Genomic DNA, 12,184 nt, shown 5'->3' on the forward strand with positions numbered 1-12,184 from the left:
AGTTCTTGCATGTATCATTGTAGCTATTGACTCACAAGTTCGAGGAAGACTCTTTCGGGAAGTCACGATTTTGAAACACAAAAAATTCCTCTCATTTTTTCGTTTTCTCACTTCTCCGCCCCCTCCCAACCACCACCGCCAATAAATATGATACCCCCTCGCTTATTTTTAAGCTTTGGAGATAAATTATTGGGGTCTACCCCTAACTTATACACTTATGTAACTTGGAACAAAAAACCCCTCCCTTGCACTTACGTGGTGCGGTAAGTTTTTCATGGTGAATCCCCCGGGGTATTTTGGTAGAAATCTTGCATTTTGGGAATCTCCAAATCGACCAAATTCATGTAATTTGGGAATTTCAAAGATGATATAAACTTGTTGATGTATGGTTGGCAAAAAGAGTGAATATCTTATAGGATTTTGGTGTTGATAAACACCAAAAATCAAGAGTATGCACAACACATGGATTTGAACAAATACTAGTGATTACATAGAACAAAGAAAGGTACAACTAAAGACCCTGTTTACAAAATTGACTACTATAGTCACAATAGAAGGTGCAGATAATCTACTGCAAATTTGATACCATATCCAACTGTGATTGATGTGCACAAGCAAGGCCTAATTTGGCTTTTAGAGCATGACTTTTTGGGATCTTAAGTCTAGAAAATGATCCTTCTTTGTTGGGTCTCTAGGACAAACCAACTGCATCACTTGTGGGTCCTTATAGTTGACAACCCAAAACCTTTCCAACAAAATAAGTGTAAGCTTGAGCACCTCTCATCCCATTCTTTCTCGCACAAGGTGCCCAACATTGAATCAAACTTTTTCTATAGTTTGGTGATTTAGGCTCATTATCAATGTTGGATAAAGCTACTCCAAGCCAAACTGAATAGACTTCTGTGTCACTTGGAACTAAAATAACAAAGTCATCTTGGTGCACATAAGTCATAGGGTCAAACTCTTCCCTTGGTCTATCTCATTGAAGACCACAAAAATGATCATTTGACTCTTCAAGACCAAGGAATCTTTTTGCTTCTTTTTGTAAATTCGTTGTAGTGTTTTGTAGGAGTTTTTGGCCAAAAATGTTTGTACAAGGCTCCCTCTAATATGATTGCTTTTCCAATCTCATCAATTACCTTACTCCAATAATCTATCAAGAGTCTGTAATATTGTGGCACACTTGAATCATTCCCTAAATTTTGCCATAACCTTATATAGTTCTTCAGCCCTAAAATCACTTCATCATGAGCCTTGCCTTGACATACTCTCCCATTGGTACCAAAGGTGGATCTTCATGTGGTAACAATGGTTTGCCTTATGTATCTATTTCCAAAGACGAATACTTGCTCCAACTTGACACACCTACATGTGATTTATATTGCATCATTGCTGTCTCATCTTGCATAGAAACCCTAAATTGAAGTGGTTTGGAATGGCCAACAAGTATGTCTTGTCCATCACAAAGATAACCATCACAATATTTCTTGAAATTAGGAACCTTTGCAAGCAAAAATGGACCTGGGGATGAGGATGGGCTATTTCGTAACAAATCCATCAAATGTGGAAAAGTATACATTTGGGTAACTCTCAACTTCTTTGAAAACCTACTGAACATGGAAACTATTTCCTCTTGTGTATGCCCAGCATCAAAAATCTTACTTGGATGGTTTTGAAAACCCCTCTTGCAACAATCATTCACAAATAGGAAAATGAGTATTGAATTTTGTTTTACCTTGCACAATTATCTAGTTGTAGTAGCAAGTTCTCCGGTAGCTTGTAGAATAACTCCTCTTCAATTCTGTAGTTTTTGATGGTTGCACAATGGGCTCTTTTCTGTCACACAAGTTGTGGCAGTCCAAAGAATCCCTTGAGTTCAAATCATGTAGTAGTGAAACACTACTCCTTGGAAGTCCATTTGTTATTAGATCACCAAGAGGATGCTTATCTATCCTCTCAAGGTTATGTAAACAATTGATAACTGATCCAACTATAAAATTTGGATCAGCTGTCCACAAACCCTTCAAGAAAAAGTGTTCATAATGACCTTCTATATGTCCATGAGTTATTATACCTATCAATGGCACCTGCAGATTGTATCCTGAATCCACACCCTTAAGAAAAATACGTAATCAAGGAATGGCAGTCTTCTTTTGATCCATCTTATCAAGAATTATCCATATGTATTTTTGTGGTTGAGTTTTTGAATACGTGTACCATACATAATATAAGCTCCTATAGCTCTTTTCTTGTGCCATGTGAATCTCCCTCTCTCTCTCTCTCTCTCTCTCTCTCTCTCTCTCTTTCTCAAGCGAAGAGCTCTTTCTTCGAGAGAAGGTTTAGCTGCTAACCTTGATCTGATTGAACTACAAATATTGCACTTAGAAAACTCACTGGTATTTGTTAAAGTAACACGTGGGTATTGTTTGTTCCAAATTATGCCAAACAAAGACCGGGATAACTACTTCTCATAGCCCATTTGGTCAAGTGTCGTGTTGATTTTGCTTAAAATATCTATTTGTTTGTACGTTGATGGAATTATCAATTGAGTCTCTCTTGAGCCATATAGAAGTGTTGTAATTCTATGTGGCATCTTCTTAGAGTTGTTATCCACATACTCATTTAGCAATGCTTTTGCTAAACTAGTTTGTTAAAGTCCTCCTCTCAATGTACATGTGTTCCCATGCACATATTGGCACACAACATTTTCAAAAATTTCCTTGTGGTGGTAAAATGATGTCTTTGGTATTCCATGTAGCTCATACCATGATCTACAACAAAAAATAGAGCCATTTAGCTAGGTTGGTATCGCATCTTCTCATCTTTTTGATAGCAAATAGAAAGAACATCATAAACATAGTTAGTGCGTGCTTTTTGAGACTGTTCCCAAAATTATTTACATAACCTTGTCACCATATCATAATTTGTAAACTGACAACATTTTTGTCCACAACAATCAATGCATGAAACCCTTTGAATTGAATCGATTGATAGATAAAATTCAAAAGTTGGTCCTACTCTTGCTTTTGGAGTCCTATTGATGAAAGTGTATTGTATCTTCCAAGACAAAGGGGTAACATTACACCCATCAAGATTTTTTCCAGCATTATCATCATTGGATACATCCTCACATCTAGCATGCATGCAATCAACATGAACAAATTGTTGTAATGGGATGCTTGATGGTCTACTTTAGCAAAGTGATGTTACCCACTTCAACCAGATTCTCAATGATTTCATTTTCCCTTTCAATACCCACATCCACAAAATCATTACCAAGTACTTGAAAGTTGACATAATCATGTGGAAATACATATGAGATGGTCCCTTTGTTCATAGTCCACATCATTGTGTCATCCTTTAACATGACCCTTTGATTTCTCCAAGATTCTTGAATCAATGTTTCAAATTATGGGCTTGTTATAGATATTGTATATGTAACTAGAGGATTAGAATGATGCCCTTGTTCATCGCCGTTGTAGCTTTTGTTTTGGTCAATTGAATTGTCATTATTATGAAAGACCACAAAAGAAGCTTAGGCCATTGAATGGAACTCCATAATGAACTGTAGAGAGATGCAACATCCATTGTAGGAAAAGGTAGAACCACATGTTGGTGGTGATGGGGGCTTTTCACAAGCCACGCTCCCATACCCCTCTTCTCTCGTCCCCACCCCATGAAAACCCCCTCTTAGGGAGGGAGTGATAAAAGGCATTGGAAAAAAGTAAGAAAAAAATAAAGTATGATTATGTAAATATATAAGAAAGGTAAAATAGGCCACCTCATGCCTGCGGGGTAGCCCATCCCCACCTTGCCTACTTTTTCTTCACTGTTGCCCCGCCGGGTGTCCCTTTTCCTCTCCTCCACTCAAAAGGTCAACCCCCTCTCTCTTCCCCTTGTCCTTTCTCCTTTCCCTCTCCCCTCAAGCTACCCCACCTCTCACCAATAATGCACCCTAACTCACATGCAACTTACCCTATCTTCCAAAATAGTATACCCCACCCCCTCTTTCTCTCTCCTATCATATCCCATGACCCAAATACCCCCCTTTCTCTCTAAAGGGCGCCATGTCTCTTGTATTGTAGCTAAATAACCTCCCCCACACTCACACACACTCAGTTTCACTGAAAAAGGTGTCCACAGACCCATCCCCACCCGGTGGTTACCTGATTTTTCTTGTGTTCACACACATCTGCACACAGATTCACCTCTGAACACACTCCCCTCTCTCCCCTCTTGTAATTACTTTATTCTCCATGTCACCTCTCACTTTTTTTCATCAACCCATCTCTCTCTCTTAGTCTCTCTCTCATGAGACTGCTGTTCTGGCACATATACACACAGATAGACAAGTGGGGCCCACAGTCACATGGCCTATGTAGATAATGATTTTTTCATTTCTAAATTCTAGAATTTCTGCCCCCTCCTCCCCTATATAAAGAGGGGTCACCATCATGTAAAGAATGAGGATGCAAGAGAGCTACACAAGGCAAGCACAAAGCACACAGAGATGGAAAGCTTCTTCTTCTTCTTCACAGAAAAGAGAGTACAAAATGACTAAGTGCTAAAGTTGAAAAGTAGCACATATGTACATGCGGTCACTAAGTGTGAACTCGCTAGAAGCGTACTAGGCTGGCACTATAAGTGTAGTCCAGCTGTAGAATCACTGGCAGAGATCCTCCGTGTCGGTCACCTAACGCGCTAGTGAGTAAATGCAGTAAGCGGCCAAGACCCGTAGTGGATGCCAGCTCAAGGTGTAGAGCTCGACATCTCAACACTCCCCCTCGAGCTCTGCATGTCGCAGAGTCCAAGCATAGTCCGGAAACATCGAAGCTTCTCAGCTCCGAGGGCCTTGGTAAAGATATCCGCTATCTGCTCCTCTGTGTTGACGTAGACCAAGTCGATGTCGCTTGCCAACACTCGCTCTCGAACGTAGTGGTAATGGACCTCTATGTGTTTGGTCCTAGCATGGAACACTGGGTTCCTAGGCAACTACATGCTGCTGAGGTTGTCACAGTGAATGACAATCTGTTGGTCCACCTGCACTCCCAAGTCCTCAAGTAATGTGCGTAGCCAAGCTACCTCGCACGCCGCAACTGCTGCACCTCTGTACTCGGCCTCTGTGCTCGATAAAGCAACCGTAGGCTGCTTTTTGCTGCTCCAAGTAACAGCAACACTCCCAAAAGAGAACATGAAGCCACTCGTAGATCTCCTATCAACAATGCTACCTGCCCAATCTGCATCTATATACCCATACAATGCTAATGGTGCATCTGCTGCATAGAACAATGCGTAGTCAAGAGTCCCTTGCACATACCTAAGTGTGCGTCGTACTCCATCCAAATGTGGCTTCCTCGGAAGCTGCATGAACTGACTCTCCAAGCCTACTGTGTAGCTCAAGTCTGGCCTTGTGATAGTCAAGTAGATTAGACTACCCACCATCTTCATGTACATATTGACATCCTCAACAACATCACCCTTCTCTGCACTCAGCTTTGCATTCACATCCAAGGGAATGGAAATCGGCTTACAATCAGCCATACCATACTTTGACAACATGTCCAAAGCATATTGTCTCTGTGACAGCCATACACCCTCTGGAGTCCTGATCACCTCAATGCCAAGAAAGTAGCGCAACTCGCCCAAATCTTTCATTTCAAACTCCTGTTTGAGAAGACCCTTCACATGGTCAATCTCCATAGCATTGTCACCAACAATAATAAGGTCATCTACATATATGGTAATGACCACAATCCCCACATCACTCTCACGTACATAGAGTGAATGATCAGCATGAGCTCTCCTAAAACCAATACTGACAAGATACTTGGCAATCCTATCATACCATGCTCTAGAGCCTTGCTTCAAACCATACAAAGCTTTGAGAAGTCTGCATACATAATCTGGGTAACCTGGATCGACATAACCAGGTGGCTGATCCATATACACTTCCTCTTGCAACTCACCATTCAAGAAGGCATTCTTTACATCCATTTGATGCATAATCCATCCTCTAGATGCAGCCACTGCTATGACAGCTCTCACAATCGTCATCTTTGCCACTGGAGCAAAGGTCTCCTCATAGTCTATGCCATACGTCTGTGCATAACCCTTTGCGACCAGCCTTGCCTTGTGACGCTCAATGTTACCATCAGCCTTATGCTTGGTTTTATACACCCATTTACAGCCAATAGCTTTCTTGCCACTTGGCAATGGCACCAACTCCCATGTGTCATTTGCTTCCAATGCAGCCATCTCTTCATTCATTGCATCATCCCAATGCACAGTTCCAACTGCATCCTCAAAACATGTGGGCTCCACATCCTGTATCACCTTAGCCATGTAGGCTTGGTGATGCGCTAGATACCCATCATAAGTCAATTTCTGAACTGGATTTCTGACTCTATTAGATCTGCGCGGTCCTTGGTCACTCCTTTGCCCTCTAGCATCTTCTTGTACTTTCCTTACACCAGGTGTCCTGACAGCCGGAATTCCAAATTCCTCATCAAGACTTTGTTCAGAACCATCTGAATCCATGTCTACATGTGAAAAACCTGATGATGCATCAACCATAAAGGGAGGTTCATCAACCTTTTCTTTTCCTTTTCGTGATACATTCCCTGTACCTGTTGGTGGAGTAACCTGCGTACGTAGTCTACCATTCCATGGTTTCTCAACAGAGCCACGAGAAGAGGACTCTTGTGGTCCACTCAAAACCTGTGACTGTGGCCTCACATTTTGTACAACCACATCATCTTTTACATCAGCCCCAATAGTGCCATGTGCATTACTGTACCAGCTGCTCATCTCATCAAAGACTACATCTCTGCTCACTCGTAATTCTTGTGTAGTAGGATTGTAGCACCTGTACCCCTTTTGTTCAAGGGAATATCCCACAAGAATACATTTCTCTGCTTTAGGATCCAATTTCCTACGCAACTCATCTGGTACATGCACGTAAGCTATGCAACCAAACACTTTCAAGTGTGCCAAATCAGGCTTTGTACCTGTAAACTTTTCCTCAGGTGTTACATCATGCACCGCAGATGTAGGTGTCCTGTTCATAATGTACACAACTGTATTTACAGCTTCAGCCCAGAAATGATGAGGCATGTTCTTCTCATTCATCAATGCACGTGCAACCTCTGCAATGTGCCTGTTTTTCCTTTCTGCGACCCCATTCTGCTGTGGAGTATATCTGCATGTAAACTGCCTGTGTATACCATGCATTCGCAGAAAATCTGAAAAATCATTGGAGAAGTACTCTCCCCCTCCATCTGACCTCAATGTCTTGATTTGCATATCTGTCTCCTTCTCAATCATGACTTTGAAGTCTTGAAAGTGACCAAACACTTCACTTTTGTTACGCATGAAGTAAACCCATACTTTCCTTGTATGGTCATCAATGAAAGAGACATAATACCTGCAACCATGTATACTTGTAGTATCGTTTGGACCCCAAACATCTGTGTGCACCAGCTCAAGTGGCCTTTTATATACATTGCGCTCATGTGGAAATGAGCCCTTTGACTGTTTTCCAAACTGGCATGCTGCACACACTTTATGCATACCATCCACCTTGAATTTGGGCAAACCTTTTACAATCTGTTTTGATTGCATGCTGCGCAATCTCTGCTCATTGACATGGCCAATGCGTTTGTGCCAAATGTCAACATCAGCCACAACACCTGTGCCCTGTGCAAATAATGCAGCTTTTACCTCAGGCGTGTCTACATTCAGCGTAAACATTCTGCCCACACATTTGCCCTCTGTGATCAGCTTACAGCCATTCTGGAAATCTTCTACATAACAGCCATTTGGATTGAAGCGAACCTGCAAACCCTGCTCAACCATTTGTCCAACAGAAACAAGATTCTTTGTAATGTTTGGGACATGAAGTACATCTGCTAAGTACTTTGATTTCCCACTCTTCGTATTTAGAGGTATGTCCCCTACATGAGCAATGGGGTGAGCTGTATCATCTCCTGTCTGCACATAGCATGACACATCTGGTTTGCGCATATCTCTAAACCACTCTCCACGAGACGTCATGTGATTAGAGGCACCTGAATCCACATACCAAACATCATCTTGGGTGGAATTCTCTGCAGTCATTGTATTCATTACATGCTGCATAACAAACATGCGCTCGTTTTTGCTGTCATCTGCATCTCTGCTAGTAGATGCATAGTTGCCCTGTTCTCTCTTTCTACTTGCTTTTCCCTTTGGACAGTCACGTGACATGTGACCTCTTTCACCACAAGTCCAACATTCTCTACTATCTGGAGTATGTTGCTGCCTGCTTGATCCTGCACCACGACCTCTTTGACTCCCCCTGCCTTGAGACTGGTTTCCCCTGCCACCTGTATTGTTTTGATTTGATTGACCTTCCAGAAATTGGCCCCTGCAACCCCTTGGGCCTCGACCACGACCTCTACCTCTACCTCTGTTGGAGTTAGAATAGAAGGCCTGTTCAGAATTATTTCTGCCATGAGAAGAAGATGTGTCAAGGTTCTTCTCCTCAAGAATAAGCATAGAAATCAAATCTTGGAACACGGGGATGTCGTCTCTTGTATTCATGGAAGACCTAAAATGTACATACTCATCTCCTAGACCATCCAAGCATGCACGGACAATGTCATCGTCTTCCACTGACACTTTAATAGATCCAAGAGCCTCAATGATACTCTTGATCTTCAAGGCATAATCATTGATTGAGAGGTTGTTCCTCTTAACCTGATTTAGCTCCGACTTTAGTTGAAGCTTCCTGGCCTTGGTGTTCACCTCGAACACTCTGCCTAAGTTTCTCCATGCAATGGCGGGGGTTTCAGCATCCTGTAGATAGCCCATCATGCCATCTGTGATGCTGATAGACAGCCAATACATCACTTTGCTCTGGCCTTGTTGCCAGTCCCTCAAAGCTTTCCTTTGTTCTGCTGTAGCATTTGCCTCAAGAATCTCTGGTTCCTTTTCATTGTCTCCTTCTACATAGTCCCAATAACCTTTTCCTTTTAGGAAATTTGTTATTCTGAACTTCCATGCAGGGTAGTTATTTTTCTCAAGATTCTCAGTAACAATCTGACTGAAACCGTCAGACATCTTGAAGCACTAAGACAAAATAGCTACAATCTGCAAAAACCTGCAAATCTGCTGAACCTGCTATCGTGGTTCCTGTAACGCTTTCTACACTCAACGAGTGTCCACAATCAAGCGTTTCACAACCACTGTAGTTGTACAGTAAATCTCTGTGTACTGCACTTTGGAGACCTGTTCAGAAACTTGTGCGAAAAACTGGTCGTGGATTGCGACCAAAGGGATTGTGATGCTCTTGCTCTCTTAGCCTCTCTTGCCTGCACCAGGCTCTGATACCATGTAAAGAATGACGATGCAAGAGAGCTACACAAGGCAAGCACAAAGCACACAGAGATGGAAAGCTTCTTCTTCTTCTTCACAGAAAAGAGAGTACAAAATGACTAAGTGCTAAAGCTGAAAAGTAGCACATATGTACATGCCGTCACTAAGTGTGAACTCGCTAGAAGCGTACTAGGCTGGCACTATAAGTGTAGTCCAGCTGTAGAATCACTGGCAGAGATCCTCCGTGTCGGTCACCTAACGCGCCAGTGAGTAAATGCAGTAAGCGGCCAAGACCCGTAGTGGATGCCAGCTCAAGGTGTAGAGCTCGACATCTCAACACTCCCCCTCGAGCTCTGCATGTCGCAGAATCCAAGCATAGTCCGGAAACGTCGAAGCTTCTCAGCTCCGAGGGCCTTGGTAAAGATATCCGCTATCACACTAAGGACACACACAACATCACCAAAGAACACACTATGCACTGTGTGTGCCTAGTGCACACACACACACACACACACCCACCCCATCACCATCACCATCACCATCACCATCACCATCACCATCACCATCACCATCACCGCAATCACCATGCTTGTCTTGAGCATGACCTCTACACCCTTGGCTATGGAAGATAAAGGGCAACTAAATGAAGGATGATGGCCATAATCCTCGTGCGAGTCTTCGCCATCAACTCCCACCTATCCGCCATGTGCTCTACCACTCTCTCCCTTCTCATTCCCCTACCCTATGCTCCCCATTTCATCGCCTAATTCTCTAAATAAAGCTTGAGGTTTTGTGAGTATGTTTTCTTGCAATGTTTTGCCCATGTGAGGTGTGCGGAATTGCCACCTAGTCTTGTGTTTTGGAGTGAGCTTGTGTATGTGTGAAGGGTGTGCGGATTCGCCATCCTTTTGTGGTGCCTAAGTACTAAGCCGCTATACCCCTCCCTCACTCTCTCTCTCTCTCTCTCTCTCTGTCTCTCTCTCTCACTTGATCTCATTCCCTTTCCTCTTCATCATTACTCCCAAGCATCCATCTCTCTTGAATGAAAACTTTGTTATGGTGGTGTGTTGTTTGCGTCCTAGCCGCTGAAGCTAGGTGGTGCCCCCTGTTTGCTTTACCATGATAGGCTCGAGGCGCGCCATTCCGTCCCCGGTGTTTTAGAGGCCGTCGAGGTTCGGGGTTCGCTTTGCTCCCGTCATTTGGTGCCCCCACTGAGGATCTTTTCATGAAACCCTTCAGTTTACAAGACTGAAACCCCTAAACTATTGTGAATGGATGAATGGCTAGCAGGATTTGCTAATTGGACGACAGAAGAATAAGAGCTCCAAGCACAACTAGACGAACTCCGCATCTCCATCGAAGCTCGAGTGCCAGGCGTAACGGTAATCGATTTGCAGTGGGAGAGTCAACCAACACGCCAAACCCAGTGGATATACATAGGCCAAGTGCCAAGAAGAAGAAGGAGAAGGTAGAAACCATGTCCGCAACCTACAACCAACCCACAACAACAAAATGGAAGGAGCTCTACACAATAGAGAATCAACTCTATTCTACTTTCAGAATCGGGTAACTCAAGTCACCGAGGTAATTATCACAGTCAGTTTTCAAGTCGCACCTGATGCTGCATTGGCTCACACTCTCACTAGAGAAACTAGGGATCTACTGAGTTTGTTTCAGGAAAGAACACCACCCTCTCCCACAAGCTTGGACAGTGACTAAGCACCTCTAAGCTTCACATGAATCGGTGCAACCTACCTCAAGACAGATCACACATACCAACACGTGTACGCTCAATCAAGGTACTACTGGACTTGAAGGCTCACTACTAGCACGTCATTGACACCATGCTGGGTGGGGAGCGGTTTTTTGAGGTTCTGGCATCAGATCAGCCATTCGTCTTACCTTTGGTACAAGGCAATGTACCGTTTGAAGTTTTAATCTATGTCCTAGTATAAGAGGGTATACACGCGTCCTTGTAAAGAAGAAAAAAACTTTTGCAAGTTAAGTAGTGTGTCTTTCTAGCTCTCTCTCAGTAATCATGGCAAGTGTAGAATTTCCTACATTTAAAGGAAAGAAGGGGGAGGATTTGGTAACAGACTTCCTAGATGACTTTGAAGTAGCATGTGTAGTGAGCAACAAAGCTACGGATGAATCCCGGGTTATAATCTTTAAGCATCTCATGAAGCTAGAAGCTAGATCATGGTACAATGCACTTCCACAAGACACCAAGGATGACTGGGAACCCTTAAAAACCGCTTTTAAGAGGCGCTTTGGGGGAGGTACCACTTCAGAAAAGTTGTGGGACAAGTTGAGAGACTTGAAGCAGGAGGGTCTTTTAGAATATGCCACCTATGAGTCCAAATTTGTGGATTTGTTGGAACGGTGGGTTGAGTCACTGGCAAGGGGGGAAGCCGCACCCGATTTCCTAAAACAAGATCGGTTCACGCATGGCTTATGGCCGCTTCTCAAGGAGAAGGTGAAAGGTAGATTCCCGGCTACGTACGAGTTAGCCGTTGAGATTGCTCGCCTTAAGGACAAGAAGCTGCGAATGAAAGCCAAAGAAACCGAGTCAACAAAAACAACAATATCACGTCGACCAGCAACTACGACAACCACCATACCACCACCACCGGCTCTTGGGGTAAGAGATGACCAACAAGATATGTTGGCCCATATTACTGACCAACTGCAGAATTTGTCTGTCCACTTAATACAACAAGGGAGGAGTCAAGAAAGAGATCAAGACCCTGGAAGAGCACGACGACAAAATAGGGAGTATCATTCCTACAACTGTGGAGAAGACGGTCACGGTATGTACTACTGTCCCAAA

This window comes from Adiantum capillus-veneris, chromosome 5 (assembly GCF_014529385.1).
Source record: "Adiantum capillus-veneris isolate H3 chromosome 5, ASM1452938v2, whole genome shotgun sequence".
NCBI classification, from domain to species: domain Eukaryota; kingdom Viridiplantae; phylum Streptophyta; class Polypodiopsida; order Polypodiales; family Pteridaceae; genus Adiantum; species Adiantum capillus-veneris.